The following is an 11,580-nucleotide window of genomic DNA, read 5'->3' as shown; positions in this document are numbered from 1 at the left end:
ATATCAGTCCACTAATACAGGAATAGTAAAGGACCAGTGCACTACTTTTGTGAAAAAATTTAAACTAAATGTATTTGAGTGATTACCAGCATTTGTAACTTGAGCGATAATTATCTGTACAAAACAGTTAATCTGATAATACTTGTGGAATGTAAAAATACTTGCTTGATATGTTTTCCAGTTTCTTGAAATACTTTGCAAATGCAACTTATTTCTATGGGGAAACTGAAATGGTCTATTAATTCCTTTTCCATTTTAGTAGACCAACTTATTCAGAGCAACTTACAGTAGTGAGTACATTTTCGTACTGGTCCCCTGTGGGAATCGAACCCACAACCCTAGCATTGCAAGCGCCATGCTCTACGAACTGAGCCACATCATCACAAACCACTTGATGTCTCAATGTACTAAATTACTGTATTGTGCATAATCTTTCTTCATGGTGATGGAAAGTCTACAGGTACAAACCTAGATGACCAGTCTATGTACAATACAGTAATGTACTTTTACATTAAGCGGTTTGTAAGGATGGTAAATTAATACTGCACAAAAAGTGGTTGTTTTCCATGTTATTTGATCAAGAAAAATATTTAATTTGATGTGGATGTTTTGTGTTTTTGCCCATAACTTTGCACCTTTTTAAAGTAAATGTTAGAGGACAGGGTTTTGTTCTTTCTGGATTCCATTAGAATGACAATCACAGAGAAAGGGACAGGGCAACAACTCTTACAATTCCAACTATTGAATCCTGCAAGATACTGTTCTTAATTATACAACTACTTTTTTGGCAATGTGGAGATGCTGAATGTTTTTTTGGGTCCATGCTACAGATATCTATTATGGTGGGAAAAAATGCTGTTATAATGTTTATCCAGTGTATCTATGCATTTAACTAAAGTCACAATGTACTAATAAGACTTGCTCCCTCTGCTAGAACACTACATTTTGTCTACGTGACTGACTCATGGTTCTGGATTTACAGCCAAATGCTGTTGTTATAAATCCTGTTATTTAGCAGTAGACTGAACTAAGCTGTGAGAGACGACCAACACAAATGGTTTCGATTCCTTTGATAAACAGTGTTGCGACAATGAGCACTGAAAAATGGTGTGACATTTCTCAACAAGACCTCACCACAGACCAACCGCAGCCTCTCAGTTCCATAGTCATTTGGCTGCACATTTGCGTCACCAACAAGTGCTTCCTCACAGCTATTGCTCTGTCTGGTTGTCACACCACCCAAGTGCAGTATTTTTTGTTGGGCTCTTAACTATGCACATTTTGAGTGATTGTTAACTGCTCCAGATTTGCAAATCTTACAGTGAAATAAGTTGTTTTGAAGAATCTGCAGTCTCTTCCTTTCTGGTTAGAATTTCCACAACACTATATTGGTCCATTAATACTATTGAATCCTTCAAGATACTGTTCTTAATTATACAACTACTTTTTTGCCAATGTGGAGATGCAGAATGTTTTTTGCCCATGCTACAGATATCTATATTGGGCCGTTAATACTAGTAAATGCCCAGTGCATTACTTTTGTGAAAGTATATTTTTCAAAAATTATATATTTGTATTAATATATTTTTTCAGAATTTTTTTTTTGGGCACCCACAGCACCCCTACTTCCCGCGGCTATGTGTCTGGCCACAACACAACAAGCTGTATATTTGTTCTGCATGCTGCCCAAACTGCAGCCATACCGGTAACTGCCAAAATAAAGAAAACACTCGAGTTAACAAGGGATACAAAGTATACGTTATGGTGTGGGGTGCATTTTCCTGGCATGGTTTAGGTCCACTTGTAGAATCTAAGCCAAGGAACATTGAAGCGCCTGAGTCCTCCTGTGGTTGGCGGGTGCAGTAAAAAAATTTTTTATATAAATATACACTGCTCAAAAAAATAAAGGGAACACTTAAACAACACAATGTAACTCCAAGTCAATCACACTTCTATGAAATCAAACTGTCCACTTAGGAAGCAACACTGATTGACAATAAATTTCACATGCTGTTGTGCAAATGGAATAGACAGCAGGTGGAAATTATAGGCAATTAGCAAGACACCCCCAATAAAGGACTGGTTTTGCAGGTGGTGACCACAGACCACTTCTCAGTTCCTATGCTTCCTGGCTGATGTTTTGGTCACTTTTGAATGCTGGCGGTGCTTTCACTCTAGTGGTAGCATGAGACAGAGTCTACAACCCACACAAGTGGCTCAGGTAGTGCAGCTCATCCAGGATGGCACATCAATGCGAGCTGTGGCAAGAAGGTTTGCTGTGTCTGTTAGCGTAGTGTCCAGAGCATGGAGGCGCTACCAGGAGACGTGGAGGAGGCCGTAGGAGGGCAACAACCCAGCAGCAGGACTGCTACCTCCGCCTTTGTGCAAGGAGGAGCACTGCCAGAGCCCTGCAAAATGACCTCCAGCAGGCCACAAATGTGCATGTGTCTGCTCAAACGGTCAGAAACAGACTCCATGAGGGTGGTATGAGGGCCCGACGTCCACATGTGGGGGTTGTGCTTACAGCCCAACACCGTGCAGGACGTTTGGCATTTGCCAGAGAACACCAAGATTGGCAAATTCGCCACTGGCGCCCTGTGCTCTTCACAGATGAAAGCAGGTTCAAACTGAGCACGTGGCAGACGTGACAGAGTCTGGAGACACCGTGGAGAACGTTCTGCTGCCTGCAACATCCTCCAGCATGACCGGTTTGGCGGTGGGTCAGTCATGGTGTGGGGTGGCATTTCTTTGGGGGGCCGCACAGCCCTCCATGTGCTCGCCAGAGGTAGCCTGACTGCCATTAGGTACCGAGATGAGATCCTCAGACCCCTTGTGAGACCATATGCTGGTGCGGTTGGCCCTGGGTTCCTCCTAATGCAAGACAATGCTAGACCTCATGTGGCTGGAGTGTGTCAGCAGTTCCTGCAAGAGGAAGGCATTGATGCTATGGACTGGCCCGCCCGTTCCCCAGACCTGAATCCAATTGAGCACATCTGGGACATGTCTCGCTCCATCCACCAACGCCACGTTGCACCACAGACTGTCCAGGAGTTGGCGGATGCTTTAGTCCAGGTCTGGGAGGAGATCCCTCAGGAGACCATCCGCCACCTCATCAGGAGCATGCCCAGGCGTTGTAGGGAGGTCATACAGGCACGTGGAGGCCACACACTACTGAGCCTCATTTTGACTTGTGTTAAAGACATTACATAAAAGTTGGATCAGCCTGTAGTGTGGTTTTCCACTTTAATTTTGAGGGTGACTCCAAATCCAGACCTCCATGGGTTGATACATTTGATTTCCATTGATAATTTTGGTGTGATTTCGTTGTCAGCACATTCAACTATGTAAAGAAAAAAGTATTTAATAAGATTATTTCATTCATTCAGATCTAGGATGTGTTATTTTAGTGTTCCCTTAATTTTTTTGAGCAGTGTATATATATATATATATATATATATATATATATATATATATATATATATATACACACACACACATACATACACACATACACATAAACATACATATATACACATACATATACACATATATATATATATACACACACATACATATACATACACATATATATATATATACACACACACACACACACATATATATATACATATACAGTGGGGAGAACAAGTATTTGATACACTGCCGATTTTGCAGGTTTTCCTACTTACAAAGCATGTAGAGGTCTGTAATTTTTATCATAGCTACACTTCAACTGTGAGAGACGGAATCTAAAACAAAAATCCAGAAAATCACATTGTATGATTTTTAAGTAATTAATTTGCATTTTATTGCATGACATAAGTATTTGATCACATACCAACCAGTAAGAATTCCGGCTCTCACAGACCTGTTAGTTTTTATTTAAGAAGCCCTCCTGTTCTCCACTGATTACCTGTATTAACTGCACCTGTTTGAACTCGTTATCTGTATAAAAGACACCTGTCCACACACTCAATCAAACAGACTCCAACCTCTCCACAATGGCCAAGACCAGAGAGCTGTGTAAGGACATAAGGGATAAAATTGTAGACCTGCACAAGGCTGGGATGGGCTACAGGACAATAGGCAAGCAGCTTGGTGAGAAGGCAACAACTGTTGGCGCAATTATTCGAAAATGGAAGAAGTTCAAGATGACGGTCAATCACCCTCGGTCTGGGGCTCCATGCAAGATCTCACCTCGTGGGGCATCAATGATCATGAGATGGTGAGGGATCAGCCCAGAACTACACGGCAGGACCTGGTCAATGACCTGAAGAGAGCTGGGACCACAGGCTCAAAGAAAACCACTAGTAACACACTACGCCGTCATGGATTAAAATCCTGCAGCGCACGCAAGGTCCCCCTGCTCAAGCCAGCGCATGTCCAGGCCCGTCTGAAGTTTGCCAATGACCATCTGGATGATCCAGAGGAGGAATGGGAGAAGGTAATGTGCTCTGATGAGACAAAAATAGAGCTTTTTGGTCTAAACTCCACTCACCGTGTTTGGAGGAAGAAGAAGGATGAATACAACCCCAAGAACACCATCCCAACCGTGAAGCATGGAGGTGGAAACATCATTCTTTGGGGATGCTTTTCTGCAAAGGGGACAGGACGACTGCACCGTATTGAGGGGAGGATGGATGGGGCCATGTATCGCGAGATCTTGGCCAACAACCTCCTTCCCTCAGTAAGAGCATTAAAGATGGGTCGTGGTTGGGTCTTCCAGCATGACAACGACCCGAAACACACAGCCAGGGCAACTAAGGAGTGGCTCCGTAAGAAGCATCTCAAGGTCCTGGAGTGGTCTAGCCAGTCTCCAGACCTGAACCCAATAGATAATCTTTGGAGGGAGCTGAAAGTCCGTATTGCCCAGCGACAGCCCCGAAACCTGAAGGATCTGGAGAAGGTCTGTATGGAGGAGTGGGCCAAAATCCCTGCTGCAGTGTGTGCAAACCTGGTCAAGACCTACAGGAAACGTATGATCTCTTTAATTGCAAACAAAGGTTTCTGTACCAAATATTAAGTTCTGCTTTTCTGATGTATCAAATACTTATGTCACGCAATAAAATGGAAATTAATTACTTAAAAATCATACAATGTGATTTTCTGGATTTTTGTTTTAGATTCCGTCTCTCACAGTTGAAGTGTAGCTATGATAAAAATTACAGACCTCTACATGCTTTGTAAGTAGGAAAACCTGCAAAATCGGCAGTGTATCAAATACTTGTTCTCCCCACTGTATATCCAACTTGAGTCAACTTTTTGGACGAGATGGGTCCCATTATCATACAAGGAAAATATATATATATATATATATATATATATATATATATATATATATATATATATATATATATATACACACACTGCTCAAAAAAATAAAGGGAACACTAAAATAACACATCCTAGATCTGAATGAATGAAATAATCTTAATAAATACTTTTTTCTTTACATAGTTGAATGTGCTGACAACAAAATCACGTAAAAATGATCAATGGAAATCAAATTTATCAACCCATGGAGGTCTGGATTTGGAGTCACCCTCAAAATTAAAGTGGAAAACCACACTACAGGCTGATCCAACTTTGATGTAATGTCCTTAAAACAAGTCAAAATGAGGCTCAGTAGTGTGTGTGGCCTCCACGTGCCTGTATGACCTCCCTACAAGGCCTGGGCATGCTCCTGATGAGGTGGCGGATGGTCTCCTGAGGGATCTCCTCCCAGACCTGGACTAAAGCATCCGCCAACTCCTGGACAGTCTGTGGTGCAACGTGGCATTGGTGGATGGAGCGAGACAAGATGTCCCAGATGTGCTCAATTGGATTCAGGTCTGGGGAACGGGTGGGCCAGTCCATAGCATCAATGCCTTCCTCTTGCAGGAACTGCTGACACACTCCAGCCACATGAGGTCTAGCATCGTCTTGCATTAGGAGGAACCCAGGGCCAACCGCACCAGCATATGGTCTCACAAGGGGTCTGAGGATCTCATCTCGGTACCTAATGGCAGTCAGGCTACCTCTGGCGAGCACATGGAGGGCTGTGCGGCCCCCAAAGAAATGCCACCCCACACCATGACTGACCCACCGCCAAACCGGGTCATGCTGGAGGATGTTGCAGGCAGCAGAACGTTCTCCACGGCGTCTCCAGACTCTGTCACGTCTGTCACGTGCTCAGTGTGAACCAGCTTTCATCTGTGAAGAGCACAGGGCGCCAGTGGCGAATTTGCCAATCTTGGTGTTCTCTGGCAAATGCCAAACGTCCTGCACGGTGTTGGGCTGTAAGCACAACCCCCACCTGTGGACGTCGGGCCCTCATACCACCCTCATGGAGTCTGTTTCTGACCGTTTGAGCAGACACATGCACATTTGTGGCCTGCTGGAGGTCATTTTGCAGGGCTCTGGCAGTGCTCCTCCTGCTCCTCCTTGCACAAAGGCGGAGGTAGCAGTCCTGCTGCTGGGTAGTTGCCCTTCTACGGCCTCCTCCACGTCTCCTGGTAGCGCCTCCATGCTCTGGACACTACGCTGACAGACACAGCAAACCTTCTTGCCACAGCTCGCATTGATGTGCCATCCTGGATGAGCTGCATTACCTGAGCCACTTGTGTGGGTTGTAGACTCTGTCTCATGCTACCACTAGAGTGAAAGCACCGCCAGCATTCAAAAGTGACCAAAACATCAGCCAGGAAGCATAGGAACTGAGAAGTGGTCTGTGGTCACCACCTGCAAAACCAGTCCTTTATTGGGGGTGTCTTGCTAATTGCCTATAATTTCCACCTGTTGTCTATTCCATTTTCACAACAGCATGTGAAATTTGTCAATCAGTGTTGCTTCCTAAGTGGACAGTTTGATCTCACAGAAGTGTGATTGACTTGGAGAAACATTGTGTTGTTTAAGTGTTCCCTTTATTTTTTTGAGCAGTGTATATACACACACACACACACACACACACACACACACACACACACACATATAAATAATATATAATAAATATATATTTCCTTGTATGATCATTTTTTGCTTCCTCTTGGGCCCCCCAGGGGCTTCAGCCCCGGTAAGCCCCTGCATTAATCCGTCCCTGCCCGCAAGTTAAGCACCTGCAGGTATGCCCTGGTCATGGCTAGAAGGGATCCAGCTTTTGTCAAATTAACGTCAGATTTGACTTTTGTAGCAGGTTAGGATAATTAACGTAGCAGGTTGAGAATTAGGTTTCAGTCAGGAAAAGGGTTAGGGTTAGCTAAAATGCTAAATGTTTCTACTTTAGACGTTAATTTGCCAAATGGTGGATCCCTTCTAGTCACGACCGTACGTCCCCTAGATGTTGAGCAATTTACTCAGTTTGAGTATTTAACTATTTTTCTAAATTGATTTATCTTTACTTACTAGCCTAGGGGATAGTTACATAAAAGTTAAATGTGCCTATGTAGCCTACATAAGACAGTAAAGTAAGCAAGTGTGGGGGGGGGAGTCTCAGCATGGAGTGGTACTATTTGTTTATTTAGTTTTAAATGTGCCAACAATAGAATAAATATATCCTTGGTGGTATTCACATAATATGACACTGTAGTTTTGGATTCACAGGAAATAAAACACTGGAAACATTCACAATGAGAAGAACACTCAACATCTATATGACATAGAAACACATTCACAAAACAAAGCCACACCTGTAAGGATTTGTGGATAGTGGGAATGCAGGAAGGGGAACGTCATATGAGCAGGAACATGTTCAACACTTACAGTATTGTCATATCATGTAGTAGACCTAGTCATCTTACGGTAACCTACTTGAGACAGAAATGAACACTCCCTTTATCAACATTGCTTTGGAAAATAAAAAAGAACAACAGTGGCACGAGAGCTCAACAGAACGCGTTGAGAAAAAAAACAAAAAGGTATATCCCTTTCTTTCCCAAATAATATATCAGTAGTCACCCATCCTTCCCTGTTGTAGTGGTAGAAAGTGACAATAGTGGAAGGTATTCACACAAATGATTTATGTTATGTTAATTGCACAGACCAATCACCTTGAGTTATTTAACTGTCTTACAAGCCTGCAGTGCAAAACGACATCCTTCCCTTGGCTCAATGGACTAAACGACTGCGAGTGGTGCAGTGGTCTAAGGCACTGCATCGCAGTGCTAACTGTGCCACTAGAGATCCTGGTTCGAATCCAGGCTCTGTCGCAGCCGGCCGCAACCGGGAGACTCATGGGCGGCGTACAATTGGCCCAGCGTCGTCCAGGGTAGGGGAGGGAATGGCCGGCAGGGATGTAGCTCAGTTGATAGAGCATGGCGTTTGCAACACCAGGGTTGTGGGTTCAATTCCCACGGGGGGCCAGTATAAAAAAAAAAACCCGATGTATTCACTAACTGTAAGTCGCTCTGGATAAGAGCGTCTGCTAAATGACTAAAATGTAAATGTAAAAATTCACACTCTGCAGTAACTCACTCTACTTACAGAAACACATCTAAAACAAAGAGAAGGTACAGTTGGTCAGAGATGTGACAGACTGTAATACTGCCTTGACTTCCTTCAATCCATTTCGTGCTTTGGATGTATCAACCTTGTGGCCGATGACAGGACTTCCTTTAAAACAACACAGAAAATTGAAACACTAAACATACAATTCTATAAAAGGTGACACCATTTCAAAATGCATACATTCTTTTTAAAAACAAAGTGGACAAAAAATTATAAAAAGTGATAAAACAAACAAAACAGATAAGTATAATAAAACAACATTTGTTCATTGCAAAACCTCCCCCTTTACAGTGCATTCAGAAAGTATTCAGACCCTTTCCATTTTTCCACATTTAGTTAGTTACGTTACAGCCTTATTCTAAAATGGATTAAATTAAATATTGTTCCTCAATCTACACACAATACCCCATAATGACAAAGCAAAACAGATTTTTAGAAATGTTTGCAAATGTATTACAAATAAAAAACAAATACCTTATTTACATAAGCATTCAGACCCTTTGCTATGAGATTTGAAATTGATTGGACATGATTTGGAAAGGCACACACCTGTCTATATAAGGTCCCACGGTTGACAGTGCATGTCAGAGCAAAAACCAAGCCATGAGGTCGAAGGAATTGTCCGTGGAGCTCCGAGATAGGATTGTGTTGAGGTACAGATCTGGGTAAGGGTACCAAAACAATTCTGCAGCATTGAAGGTCCCCAAGAACACAGTGGCCTCCATCATTCTTAAATGGAAGAAGTTTGGAACCACCAAGACTCTTCCTAGAGCTGGCCAAACTAAGCAATCGGGGGAGAAGGGCCTTGGTCAGGGAGGTGACCAAGAACCCGATGGTCACTCTGACAGAGCTCCTCTGTGGAGATGGGAGAACCTTCCAGAAGGACAACCATCTCTGCAGCACTCCACCAATCAGGCCTTTATGGTAGAGTGGCCAGACGGAAGCCACTCCTCAGTAAAAGGCACATGACAGCCCGCTTGGAGTTTGCCAAAAGGCACCGAAAGGACTCTGACCATGAGAAACAAGATTCTCTGGTCTGATAAAACCAAGATTTAACTATTTGGCCAGAATGCTAAGCGTCACGTCTGGAGGAAACCTGGCACCATACCTACGGTGCATCATGCTGAGGGGATGTTTTTCAGCGGCAGGACCTCAGACTGGGGCGAAGAACAACCCTAAGCACACAGCCAAGACAACGCAGGAGTGGCTTCGGGACAAGTCTCTGAATGTCCTTGAGTGGCCCAGCCAGAGCCCGGACTTGAACCCGATCGAACATCTCTGGAGAGACCTGAAAATATATAGAATATAATGGATAGACAATGCGTGGGTGGTAGACAGATAGAAACAAGTAAAGTTGGAGTGGTACATGGGGAAGCATATGTGTGGAGACAGTGAAGAACGGGGGGGTGGTTAAGAGCGTTGGGCCGGTAACTGAAAGGTCGCTGGTTCCAATCCCCGAGCCAACTAGGTGAAAAATGTCGATGTGCCCTTGAGCTAGGCACTTAACCCTAATTGCTCCTGTAAGTCGCTCTTGATAAGAGCGTTTGCTAAATGACTAAAATATAAATATAAATATATATAGCTGTGCAGCTATCCAACCTGACAGAGCTTGAGAGGATCTGCATAGAATGGGAGAAACTCCCCAAATACAGGTGTGCCAAGCTTGTAGCGTCATACCAAAGAAGACTCAAGGCTGTAATTGCTGCCAAAGGTGCTTCAACAAAGGGTCTGAATACTCGTGTAAATGTCACAGTTCTGTAATTATTATTTTTTATATATATTTGGAAAACTTTCTAAAAACCAATTTTTGCTTTGTCATTATGGCGTATTGAGTGTAGATTGAGGGGGGAAAACAATTTAATCAATTTTAGAACAAGGCTGTAACGTAACAAAATGTGGAAAAAGTTAAGAGGTCTGAATACTTTCCGAATGCACTGCATGTTCCCTTCTTAGTGGGCAGTTGTTTTGGAAAGCGAGGGTCATGAAATGCAATGCAACATTCCCATTCAGTCTATATAGGACTGGAGACATGAGAACAATACAACCTTCAGTGAATGTAAGCCTCTTCTCTTTGTAAACAATTACTCCTATATTTAAAGTGGGTTTGGGGCGGATATGTGTTTTAGAGAAATTAGTCTCTTAAGCCCTACCTAAAACTTCTTCCCTTTCACCTTCTTCCTCTTTTCACAACAGTTCCTAACATTTCAGGGAAATAAGATTGCTCCTTTTGTTATCAACCAGAATATTCTGATTGGCTCCGTTTGTAGAGAATTGATGGTTGTGTTTATTTCCTCTTGATGGGCATTGCACCCACTACTTGCAATAATTTCACAATTCATTGTTTTAATTGTTTTTTAAAGTCACCTATGACGGATTTCGTTAGCTAGGACAATTGCAGCAGAATCCTCCAGGAACTTGAGTCACTCTACTTTTCCCCCTCCGAGTGGGTAGAAGTTTTGAGTTCTGCAGGCAGGCTGCATGCTGGGATAGCTGTGGGTGGCGTGGTAGGTATAAAGATGCCTGCATACTAGATTCGGTATGCTCCTAGCAGAACTCAGCTAGGCGAACATCTGTGCCTCGCATACTCCCATAAATGACCATTTGAAAAAAACGAGAGCAATGCCGTAGCATCAACATAGCCAGTATACACTTCCTCAAAATAGTTTTAATAAATCTAAAAGAAATCAACAAATGTGTAGTTTTTTTTTTTTTTTTTGCTGAGGTCTTAGTCGTGCAAATTTACATCTAGCTAAGATGTTTGGTGCAGTATTTTTCAAGTGAAAGAATGTGCATGAAAAGTAGTCGTCTCTCGTTGAATGACAACACTTAATTGAAGCCATGGATTACAGGAAACATCCGCACTGAGCTAAGAGGTAGAGCTGCCGCTTTCAAGGAGCGGGACTCTAACCCGGACGCTTATAAGAAATCCTGCTATGCCCTCCGACGAACCATCAAACAGGCAAAGAGTCAATACAGGACAAAGATTGAATCGTACTACACCGGCTCTGATGCTCGTCGGATGTGGCAGGGCTTGAAAACTATTACAGACTACAAAGGGAAGCACAGCCGCGAGCTTCCCAGTGACACAAGCCTACCAGA

The sequence above is a fragment of the Coregonus clupeaformis genome, chromosome 33 (assembly GCF_020615455.1).
Source record: "Coregonus clupeaformis isolate EN_2021a chromosome 33, ASM2061545v1, whole genome shotgun sequence".
Lineage (NCBI taxonomy): Eukaryota > Metazoa > Chordata > Actinopteri > Salmoniformes > Salmonidae > Coregonus > Coregonus clupeaformis.
This window is presented reverse-complemented; position numbering follows the sequence as displayed.